Below are 12,886 nucleotides of genomic sequence, written 5' to 3' on the forward strand. Positions count from 1 at the left end.
GGTTCACCTCTTGGTCATTCCCCAATGTATCTAAGACATGTAATTTGTTGGTTAGACAACTCACAAAAATAAAAATCAGTTTAATGATTCAAATCACAACACTCAATGAAATAGAAGTAAGAATAAGTATTTATTGAATGTAAAATGACATATCCCCAATCCTAGAAACAGAGGGAATTACTCACTCATGATGGAGAAGAGAATACCGAATTCTAAATTAGAGAATTGTAATGTAAAGTGTAAAGTGTATCATCCTTGAGGGAGAACCCTCATTTATCCTAATTACAAAATATTGGGCTAAGCTCAACAAAATAAATCTAAAAAATAGGAATATAATATAACATCTATGACTTCTTTTGGCCCTTCAATTGGTCTTCACATACCCTCAATACTGAATTTCATCTTCTTGCACCCAATCTCTACTTTTTTGGCTTTAATCTATCCAAACTGCACAACATAGCCAAAAACACCTGCTCAACCCGAACAAAGAGAAATAAAACCTAAAAACAATCCTAAAGTCCTAATTATGTCCTAAAATACAAGTTAAATGCAATACAATTGTAGCATAGTTTCACACTAATCAAATCCTCTCAAGCTTATCTCTTGCTTGTTCTCAAGCAAATATTATGTCCAACTTTCACAATCATGTGTGAATGATGATATAGAAATCTTGACCCAAAATAACAAGCAATCTCATGTTAGTTTTGAAACAATCCAGACATCAAGACAAGACAATCATAAACAAATTTAATTCAAGCTAAGTCTTTGAGTTATAGAAACTGCATGAATTAGGATCACTCTTCTCCCATCACTCTCATGTGTTTAAATGTCATAATGTTTTGGTCAAAAAATTTCATGAAAGTAAATTACCATAGACTTGATTATAGACCAAATCGACACTGACTATATTTAAATGTTTGCAAAAATCAAAAGGTCTTTAAATGGTTGTAATGGGCCCAAGGTGAATGAATTAAGGTGGGATAGTCAAAGAAAGGGTAATTCAAAAGGCTTTCAAATGTTTCCCAAAATACATAAACATTTTAGACATCTGATTGAAGCATTGAGATTCTCTTAATATGTCATACTTTATCGTATGATCTTTTTTCAATCAACCTTTCTCCTTACAACATACTTTTTTAGTCCCTTCTCTTTTAGTATACTTTGTATTTCTTTTTTTTTTTCATTTTTTGTTGTTGAGATTTTCTAAAAGAGAAGGTATGAAATTAATTTATTTATTTTATTCTTCACCTTTTTATGGATTCTTTCATCATACATGAACTTTTTACCTTTCTCATTACTTCAACCAAACATCATAAATTACCTTAAACCCTCATTTGAGTAGCTATGAAAAATCATTAAAGTTCAAGCTCAAAAGTGGGCAAATAATAAGTTTTCAATGTTTATAGCAAGCGGTTGTAGGTCAAAAGTGAAAGTGGAAAGTGTTAAGGATTGCACTAGCGACGCTTGCCTATGTTTTGATGAAGACAAGGAATTAGTTAAAGCTTAAAGATGAATCAACAATCAACATGCCTAAAACTCATTGGTCATATCTAGACTAGATTATATCAATAGAGTTATATTTCTAAGTAGTATTGGATGTGTGCCTTAGTTAGTGAGTATAGGTGAGGTAAACCTAGATGCAAGTCTCACAAACATTAATATTGTCATATCATATTCATGAGGCATATCATCTAGTTTATTATATGTTTATGCATTAATCATACATGTTATATGTGCATATTAGGCATAATATATTTGCTAAAACATGTATAGAAGTCAAGCATAACGTATAAGTAGTTTACCATTTAATCACATTTTGATATATGTTGGTTAATCGATTAACGTGATGACTTAATCGATTAACGTGTTTGTTTTATGTTATAACTATTTTATGTTTTAACTGCGTGACTAAATGCAACTGTTTGAAGGGTCAAATATGTTTTGTATAAGTTTTGGCAAATTGCAGAAACATGTAGCATTGCATACTATTGTTTAGAATTGATTAGAGAGCATATTTTCATGATTTACTGTGTAATAGGCAGAAGAGAGATGCATGTGTGAGGAAGAGAGATTAACATGTTTAGTTGATGTTATTCATAGTGTATTGCATGTTGTTTTCATATGCTTAATCTCATCCATTCTTTCTTGCATGTTCATGCATTCTTATTAGAGATTTTAAGAGAAATATTTTGTGTTTAATGTTTTGGATTAACTCACATATGCATGATGGCTTGTGTTACTGAGAGTGAGTTAATCTTTGAGTTTTTCATTGTTGTAAATTGAGCCTTTCAGTGCTTGGTAAAACTCGTTTTATGTATACTATTTTTGTACCTTGGGTTTAATCTCTTGGTCTCTTGGCTGGGGCTGGATCGCGAGAAAGGTTTTCTCAGGCGATAGGGATAGTCAAACCAAGGATTAGAGGTTCTTGAAATTCAAGAAAGAAGCGTCCAGAGTCTTGTAATTGAATTGGTGTGTGTGACAATACAAAGTGTTCAATATAGTGAAGAGAAATCTCCCAAGATCAGAAGGGGAAGCCTGGATGTAGTTTGCAAGTGGACCCACAAACGAACCAGGATAAAAATCCATTTGTGCAAGTTGTTCTCTCTTAATCTCTTTTATAATTCTCACTGTTTTAATTCATGTTTGAAGCTGATATTTTGCATACTAATACTTTGCTATATCCTTGTCAATATTGCATAGAAATATTTGTTGTACCTCTGCTTATCTATTGGTAAATAAATGTGCAAGAAGCTGATCTGGTAATTATGTTTCTGTTGCGAGTTAATCGATTAAGCCCACTGGTTAATCGATTACCTGGGCTATTTTCCAGAACTGTGTTTTGGTGCGAGAAGCGGTAATTGATAACCGCTACACCTATTCAACCCCCCCTTCTAGGTGTGTCTAGGCCACTGATACCTAACAAAAATAAAAATTCCTAATCGCCCCTATCATTTTAATGCATACAGACAGACTTCAATCTTGAAATGGACATAAATCAAGTTCTAGAATGTACAATCATTGAAAATTATGCACGCGTGAAAGAAAAAATGGTTTTATACAATTGTCAATTCAAATCAGAACCCTTATTGTGTTTGACCCAAGTTTCTCACATTTGGTACATTCAACAGAAGTTATGAAACAAAGACATTTATTTAACCAAATTTAATTCACAATTGTCCAATGTAATATGTTTTATGTAATTATTCTATCAACAAATTTTTTCTTCAATAGGGGTCACAGATCAACAATCATCATTCATGCATACTTTGTCATTTAAAGCAGATAAACAATTCATAGAACAAAGTAGAGGATAAATGATATATGAAACATATGATAATATGAATATTCAACCTAAAAATTTTAAAATCTATATGGTATACATGACATGAATGAACTATCTAAATTTAAAAACTCCTCAAGCTTAGAAATTTACATTGTCCCCAATGTAAAAATCTAAACAATAAGAGAAAGAAAATGAAAACTCATGGGTTAAGTAGGAAATGTCCTTAACTCATGTGATAATTATAAGTGGTTGGCTTCATTTGGTGTAGTGGAAGTACCTACAAAAGAAGAGAAAAAAGTCCCAAATGGCCCATATGTCTCAGATGAACTAAGTGCAAATACCCTATTTGAATGGAACAACTAATAGGTATTCCAGTATTAGCACTATTCCATGTGATTTTTTGTTTTTTTATAGTTGATGCTTTTTTTTTGGCCGACATTATATGCATCCCCTTACAAAGACTCCAAACTTAGGGAGGCACTAAAGCCGACACTAAATCACTAAAATTAATGAATTAAAAAAATGTACCTCCCGCGTGGGTTGCCTCCCACGAAGCACTTGTTTAATGTCATTAGCTTGACGGTTGGTCCTTGCGCATGACGCGGGATCCCATGAACTCATACCTGAGGGTGGATGGAGTATTTTTACTTCTATTTTAGGTGCTTTCTCTTTCTCCCAATTATCATATTTATGTATGACCTTCAAGCTCTCCTCGTGCGAGTTATAGGGGAGTGTTGAAATTGCATTTATAGATTCACTACCTTCAGCCACTTCCTCATCACAGTTTGAAATGTCACCTTCCAACATGCTTCTCTCCAAGAGATTCTCATATTCAACTTTAGGTACTTCCTCCTTCACTACTTGGTTCAGCATATCAATCCTGCAACACGAGTCCTTAAGAGACGGTTGTTTAATAGATTTAGAAATATCAAATTCAACCTTTTCATCCCCTATACTTAAAAAACGTTTTCCATTTTTAACATCAATTATAGCACCAGAGGTAGCCAAAAATGGTCTACCTAGTATGATTGGAATTTGTGCATCTTCTTCCATCTCTAGTATTACAAAATCTGTTGGAATGTAAAACTTCCCAACTTCGATAGGAACATCCTCCAAGATGCATATAGGGAATTTAAGTGACTTGTCCGCTAATAGAAGTGGTATAATAGTGGGTTTTAGTTTACCCACGTCCAATTTTTGATATACGGATAAAGGCATGAGGCTCACACTTGCCCCTAAGTCATATAAAGCACGATCAAAATTAATGTTACCAATTAAGCAAGGGATAGAGAAACTACAAGGATCTTTTAGTTTTGGAGGCAATTTATTTTGAATTAAAGCACTGCACTCCTCAGTCAAAGCAATTGTTTCATAATTCTCTAGTCTTGTCTTTTTAGATATAATATCCTTAAGAAATTTCATGTATGCATGCATCTCCTATAGTGTCTCACTGAAGGGCAGTTCGATATATAATTTCTTAAGGATATCTAAGAATTTCCCATATTTCTTTTCTAACTTTGCTTTTGCAATTCTCTGGGGAAAGGAATTGGTGGTACATATGGTGGTGGAGCTACATACTTAGACACATTTTCAGAATTTTGTTTCTCTTCAGGGAGTTGTGTCTCGGTATGTTTCTCTCCCACTTGTATATCATTCTTAGTTCGTGGAACATTATTGAGTTCCTTCCCTCTCCTTAATCGGATAGCCGTACAATGTTTATTATTTGGATCTTTCTCTGTTGTCCTGGAAAAATCCTTATTTGCCTATTAAAGTTGATAGTTGGGCAATTTGTGTTTCTAATATTTTTCTATGGATGATTAGGTTTTCTATCTTAGAATTCAAATTATTTAACATATTTGCAACATTTTTATTAATCATGATTTGATCCTCTTGAAATTTATTAAGGTTAGCAAGTAATTGTACCTGTGAAAACTGTGTTGTAGGTTTCCTATTACCTTGTTAATCTTGATGTTGATGATTTAAAGTGTTGTTGCTCCTCCAGGAAAGGTTGGGATTGCTCTGTCTGTATGGTGGGTTGAATTGTTGTCCACTCCTTTACTTGTTGCCATAGTAATTGCATGATTCGAGTTGTTCATTGGCCTAAGCTCCATGTACAGGTTCAGTGAATTGTTTGCATTCAGACCATTTATGCCCTTTTGTTCCACACCCCTCACATGTTTCATTAGACCCAATAGCATTAGCATGATACTTTTCCATCTTTCCAAACCTTTGAGAAAGGTTCTCCAGCGTGGAAATTACCTTCTCCATCTGATTGCCTGAATATTATGCACCAGAGTCTCTTTTTGGATGGTGTCTCCTCTCGTCCGCCCATTGATTATGATTGGAAACTACATTCTCACTATAACATTTTTGACCTATGACAACGGCTAAAAACTGTGGTCTAATATTAAAAAACCGTTGTCTTTGTCATAGACAACGGTTTTCTAAGTGTGGTAGTCTAATGCATTGCCTTTTGTTTAGGCAACGGTTTTATGACATATGACAACAGCGTACAAAAACCATTGCCTTTGTAGTTGACATAGGCAACGGTTTTTTACTTTACAAAGACTACGGTTTTTTGACCGTTGCCTTTATAGGAAACTCCTAAAACCGTTGCCTATAATACTTTATAGAACACTTATAAAACCGTTGCCTATGATACTTTATAGAACACTTATAAAACCGTTGTCAATGATAGTTTATAGAATACTCGTAAAACCATTGCCTACGTTTATATTAATAAAAAAATCAACACTCCAAATCATAGCCTATATTCAACATCCCAAACATAAAGTAACTCTGCTTATATAATATACACTTAGAAAATGGTAACCCTACATATAGTCATAAGCTGCAATGCAACATGAGAAATTATTATATACCAAAAGAGTACAAACCAAACCAACAAAAATCTCTCATATACTAATACAAAGGTCCAACCCAATTATATAAAATGGTTTAACAACACTCTCTAAACTAAACTCTATCTCTCTATAATTTTACAAACCTTAAGGTACTCATCCATATATATCCTAATCAAGTAATAGAAAAACAATGAATTAGTGATGGTTTTGATGATGTAGATATACTAAAATTTAGTTGAACCAGCCCTTTAGAAAAACAATGAATTAGTGATGGTTTTGATATAAAATGGTTTAGATATGCAGTTCAATGACTTGATTATATTATGATGCCAAATTGCAATGTCTGGACCAAATCTCAATTCCCATGTAGGCCAGTAGTGCAAATCTTGCTTCAATGTCACTAGTCGTGGCTTCCCATTGAGGTGAATTGTCTTTTTACTCGAATAAACTCTTTGTGCTCAAGTTCCTGCCAACATTCAAGAAATAATTATAATGCATTTATAACAATAGAATGCAAAAAAGGAATCTTTGATTGGTCCTACGTATAAAATATGCATAAAAATTACAGTTATGATACTATTATCATTTTATTTACAATAAAATGACAGCTATGATACTTTTATCTCTTACTGTACCGGAGAGGTTCCTCGCTCAAAATAACTTATGGGAGAGAATCCTTATTAAAAAAACCATAATGCTATATCATGAACTTGTACAATTGAATGAGGCATGTACACATTTAATGCATTCTATTGTATTCAAAGTAAGTGCCACTCACTAATTCTTCATTGTTGCCTCATGTTCTTTCTGCTATTCAATATTGGCAGTTAGTCTAACTCCTACAAGAGCTGCCCGAGCATCAACTTTTACTGATCCATCTAGTGACCATCACAACAAGAATGAATTGTCTGAAGAAAAAATTAGAATAGAACATGCAGATGCAGGTAATAAACCAATAACAAACCAAAAACATAGTAAATTAACACAAGTCACAACACTCACAAGTTAGCCATATAGGACTATAGTGTAGCTTGTAAATAATTTGGAAATGAACTGAATAAATAAATGAATGACATCCCAAACAAATTTTAAGCTATAAAAATTTAAAGATTCCTAGCACTGTTAAAGAAATACAGTTATTATAACCTCAGGTCCAGAAATGAAATGTATAAAATGTCCATGTTTCTTCTAATAAATTGCTTCAATTTCCTATCATTAGATATAAAATAATCGTAACACAGTAATACTTGACATTTTATCGAACACATAAGCTACAACACACAAAAACTCTAAACTAGAGAAACAAACAAATATGACAAAAAGCATCCACATAAACATTTTCAAAACTGATTTGAATAAGATGCAATAAGATAGATATTGAACAGAAACAATACAAATAGATGAGTACCGAACAAAAGTATATTTGAGTTTCAGTGTACTGGAAGCTTACACTTACTGGCTCCTTCTTCGCACAAATGATTGCAACCACGAGAACTTAAAAGATAAACCTAACAAAGCATTAGATCCATCCAATTTTTATAGGAACATGTGAATAAACTCAAATCAATTTTCAAGAACATCATCCTCATCATCCTTGTAATCTCGCGAACGTTGAGGAGTTTCTTCGTCGCACCAAAGTAACCAGGACCATTGAACTCCTTGGGAGGTGCGGCGCGCCGAGGCATTGATTAATAAAAATGGATTGCAGAGAGAAGGGAAAGGTCCTGTGGTGTGGAGGCTGAGAAATGAATTTAGGTTTAGAAACAAAGTTTGAGCACTTTGATTTCAAAAATTAAAACAATGCATAAATAGAATAGAGAACGGTTTTTTATAATTGATAAGGTTACGCTTAAAAACCGTGGTCTAAAAAAATGAATAAATAGAATAGAAAACGGTTTTTTATAATTGTTAAAGGCTACACTTAAAAATCGTTGCCTAATACACTCTAAGACCACGGTTTTCAAACTGTAGTGAATAAATATAAAAATTAGTAAATAAGACAACTCTATTAAAAACCGTGGTCTAATGCTCGGTAAGACCACAGTTTTAAAACCGTAGAGAATTGAGGTGTTGTCTTAGGCTACAAATGTAGTATTGTCTCTATGATCTTTGAAGCAACATCAATTCCTTTGCAAATAAAGGCACTACCTGCTGAAGAGTCCAACACTTGTTATGATGGAAAGTCTAGCCCATTGTAGAAGTTTTGAACCAACATCCAAGGTGGAATACCATGATGAGAGCAAGCTTCAGTTAGCTCATTTAATCTTTCCCCGACCTCAGCAATTGACTCCCCATCCTTTTGACTTAAGTTTTGGATGAGTTGCCTATAGGGAGTAAGGAAACATGCGGAGACGCATGGCATTTTCAGAAGCCCCGTGAATTCTCACTGTCTCACAGAGTTCCAAGAACTGATCAATATGGGTATCCAGATCTTCATGAGCTCCTCCTCCAAATTGGTTTTGCATCACCATTTGGATCAAAGCATATGGCAAAGAAAAGTTCTCTGCCTCAATAGGTGAGAGAATTATTCCAGGACGTGAACTACGAGCATTGGGGGCTGCGTAGTTGTGAAGTGATTTTTCATCTTATTCAGCCATTGTTTGTACACGTACACGTCTTTCTCTTGCTCTTTCTCTTTATTGCCTTCTTCTTCTACGGAAAATCCTTTCTGGCTCTGAGTAGTAATTGGAACTCTGCATAAACCAAATAGGCAACCTGTAGAGGTACCAAGAAAAAGGTAAACCCGTAATACACTGGGTGAAGTAATGTATTAATTGCGAATTAAAGAAATTTTGACACAATCCCCAGCAGTGGCGCCAAAAACTTGATAGGGAAAATCGCAAATGCACGATTATGTCATTAAGTAATTGAACAATTGACAAGAATAATTATGGAAATAGTAAAAAGGGATTGAATTCTAGTTTAGGAAGAGTTCCCAATATAATGATTACCGCATTTACACTCACAAATCCTTGTTTTGCTCATTTTCATGAACTTTAAATTGTGATGGTAAATTGCTCTTTGATATGTGTCATCCTTTCTCGATCTCCGACACGTGCACTCAATTGAAGTCGCACCTACTCTCATGGTACATTTATCAATCAAATCCTTTACTTGGATCTTTCTATCCAATCGCTTTGTAGCAACCCAAGGTGAATTCCAGAAACCCCCGAGAATCCTAATACTACTCTCGTGAATTAGGATTCTAGTTTAAATAACTTAATGGACAGATAGTTGGGTTCACCTCTCGATCCTTCCCTAATGTATCTAAGAAGTGTAATTTGTTGGCTAGACAATTCACACGAATAAAACTCAGTTTAATGATTCAATTCACAACGTTCAATCAAATAGAAGTAAGAACACGTATTTGTTGAATGTAAAAGCGCATATCTCCAATCCTATAAACAAAGGGAATTACTCACTCATGATGGAGAAGAGAATACCAAATTATAAATTAGAGAACTGTAATGTAAAGTGTATCATCCTTGAAGGAGAACCCTCATTTATCCTAACTACAAAATATTGGGCTAAGCCCAACAAAACAAATCTAAAAATAGGAATATAATATAACATCTATGACTTCTTTTGGTCCTTCAATTGGTCTTCACATAGCTTCAACACTGAATTTCATCATCTTGCACTCAATCTCTACTCTTTTTAGCTTTAATCCATCCAAACTGCACAACATAGCCAAAAACACCTGCTCAACCTGAACAAAGAGAAATAAAAGCTAAAAACAATCTTAAAGTCCTAATTATGTCCTAATATGCAATGCAAATGTAGCATAATTTCACTATCATCATTCTCTCAAATGAAAGTTCATGTGAGACATCTTAAACATAAATCAAAATAATATATAAAAATATAAAAAAAATAGGAACGAAAGTGTTTATCAATATGCTAGTATATATAAATACAATACATATATAGATAACCTATTTCTCTTTTTGCCATATTATATATTTAAGCTCATCTTTTTTATTGAAACATAACAAAAGACCTACATGTAATTAAACATGAGTAATTTTCATATTTCACTTTTGCTCTCTATAAAAGAAACCGTAACTAGAATAAATATATACATCCAGAAATTTTACTAACGAGTAATATACGCTAAAATTCAGGTTGGGAATGTTGAAGATGGTATTCATGTTTTGTCCAGAATGCCTAATCCATTTTTTTTTGGGAATCCTGTAATTGCAGGTTTTGTGAATAGGAATAGAGCTTAAGAAACTTCGGATATTTTTTGAAAAATACATTTAGGAAACTTGTTGATGGATGACTTCATATTTTAAGTGGAATTGCAGCTCTATCGGCATTAACTTGGGGAGTGTAGATAGAAAACGAGTCATCATATTGCATGAAAGTAAGATAACTAAAATTCAAGAGGACATAAATGAATTGAAACTAGAAAATGAGACTCTAGATCTTATTTATTCTTCTGCCTCATCTAGTTGCGCCACTAAATTAATTGAACCCCCTATATGTGATCAATGCGATATATTAAATGCTGAAATTTCTGATTTAAAGGATAAATTGGCAACGTTCACATATAGTAGTTATAACCTAAACAACCTACTTTCTACATCTAGAAATTGTTAGGTATCAGTGGTTACAATACACCTAGAAAGGGGGGGGGGTTGAATAGGTGTCGCGGTTAGAATTACCGCTATTCGCAAATCAACACTTAATGTTGAATCAACCCTACTTAATCGATTAAGGAAAGGAAGATAATCGATTATATGCACAATCTTAATCGATTAACACAAAGAACAGTTTTAAACAGAAACAGTTTTAATCGATTAACAGAAACAGGATAATCGATTAACACAGCAATATTAATCGATTAAACAGAACCAGTAAGCAATTACAGAAACGATTAAATGCAGAACAGATAACCGATAACAGAACGAATACAGAGCTTACAAATTTGTATATCAGAATAGCTTGCAATACAACAAAAGAACAGAATGTATTAGTTGAATCAAATATACAAATTAATCGATTGAAAACAGAAGAGAGAGAGAGAGAGAGAACAAATCCTGCAACGCGAATTTTTATCCTGGTTCGTTTGCTGTCCACTGCAAACTACATCCAGGCCTCCCGGCTGACTTGGGAGATTTCCTTCACTATAATCGAATCAATGTAATTTACAAACACATTATCCAATTACAACACTTAGCAAATGACAAGAAATCAAAGAAACTATCCAATGGTTTGACTCCCTTCCTACCGATAAAGAAAACGTTTCTTTCGGCGTAGCCCCAGCCAAAGAATCTCTCGTTCTTTCCTTTTCTTACACTCTAAGCTATGAAGAAACACACAATCTCTACTGGTGATACGACACCAAGAGATTCCCTTTACAACAATTTATTCAAGAATTACAAGAGTAAAATTAAGCTATTCCTAAGCTCAAATACAACAAGAAGGCTTTACTCTAATGCACATCTAACACAAACTCATGTGAAATGACAAGTATTAGTTATGAAAACAGAAGTTACAGAATCATAAACTTCATGAAAAACGCATCAAAATATGCATGAACATGTGAGGGAAAACATGAGAGATTATAACATGAAATGCACTCAATCCTAAAGCAAGGAATCTCTCATTTCTAAACTCACTAATGCACTTAACAAATAGATGCAACAATTAACACGTAGAATGCTCTAACTCTCTAATAAATGCAACATGCAACTTATGAGATTAATTCTGAAAACGCAGTTTATAAAGAATCAGTCCAGAACCCCAGATAATCGATTAAATACCTTCTTAATCGATTAACGGGACTAAAAATCATAACTGATTCTGTTTTTCAGTTTTTCAGTTTCAACAACTTAAAAATCAGTTAGGTTAATCGATTAACGTAAACCTTTAATCGATTAACTGCATTACAAAAACGTGTTCCAGTGGCAACCACTTTACACAGCAGTTGGGTTAATCGATTAAAGGTATGGTTAATCGATTAACACTAAATAAAATATGTATTTTCAAATAGAAAACATCAAATATGTTATGCACTTAGATAATACATGTTTGACACTTAGTTTTATGCCTAGAATGCATATATACATGTATTTATGTAATGCATGAACATATTATCAAATGAACATATCTCATGGATGAAATGATTTAAAAGATAAATGCATGTGAGACATGTATTAGGTGCCCTAAGCCTTCGACTCAACTTAAACTAGAATCTAGTCTAAGCCTAGTACCAAATAAAAGACTTAAGCACGTTGAATTGTTGGTTATCTTCAAGCACTTTTAGGCACACGTTGTCCTCATCAAAACCATGACGTTCAAGGAGAGCTTTCCAAAGTGTTCCTCTTGACATGCACACTTTCAATCTCCCCCTTTTTGATGATGACAAACTCTACATCAAGTTCATCAATTTTAAAGTAACAATTGCTTGATGAATAAGCTTGAAGATTGTGTTGGCAAGGTTGATGGAATGCGCACATTTATCGGAAGCTGTTATAACGATCAACCTGCACAATTGAGAAGCAACAAAACAACCTTTTTATAATAATCAACCTGCACAATCAGGAAACAACAAAAAGATAACGCAGGTCAAAAAAGCTAGGAAGAGATATTAGTTAATAATAAAACAATGTTAATGAATTAATTTGGGTTTTAACAAATTAACCTGTTTCATTTATGGGTAAATTGAACAAATGCGCTTTATTGGACAAAAAAATAGCTAATAAGAAGTGAGAATGGCATACAAGATTTAATC

At 33.5% G+C, this 12,886-nt stretch overlaps 1 long non-coding RNA gene across 1 annotated transcript; it reads right to left on the bottom strand.

The window, feature by feature from the left end:
• LOC109342179 lies at nucleotides 6,147–7,862 on the bottom strand. Its single transcript, XR_002107034.1, has 3 exons — nucleotides 7,598–7,862; nucleotides 6,926–7,025; nucleotides 6,147–6,613 (listed from the first exon to the last, which is right to left on the bottom strand). It is a non-coding gene; the product is annotated as an uncharacterized LOC109342179 (long non-coding RNA).

Source organism: Lupinus angustifolius, chromosome LG01, assembly GCF_001865875.1.
Source record: "Lupinus angustifolius cultivar Tanjil chromosome LG01, LupAngTanjil_v1.0, whole genome shotgun sequence".
Classification (NCBI taxonomy): domain Eukaryota; kingdom Viridiplantae; phylum Streptophyta; class Magnoliopsida; order Fabales; family Fabaceae; genus Lupinus; species Lupinus angustifolius.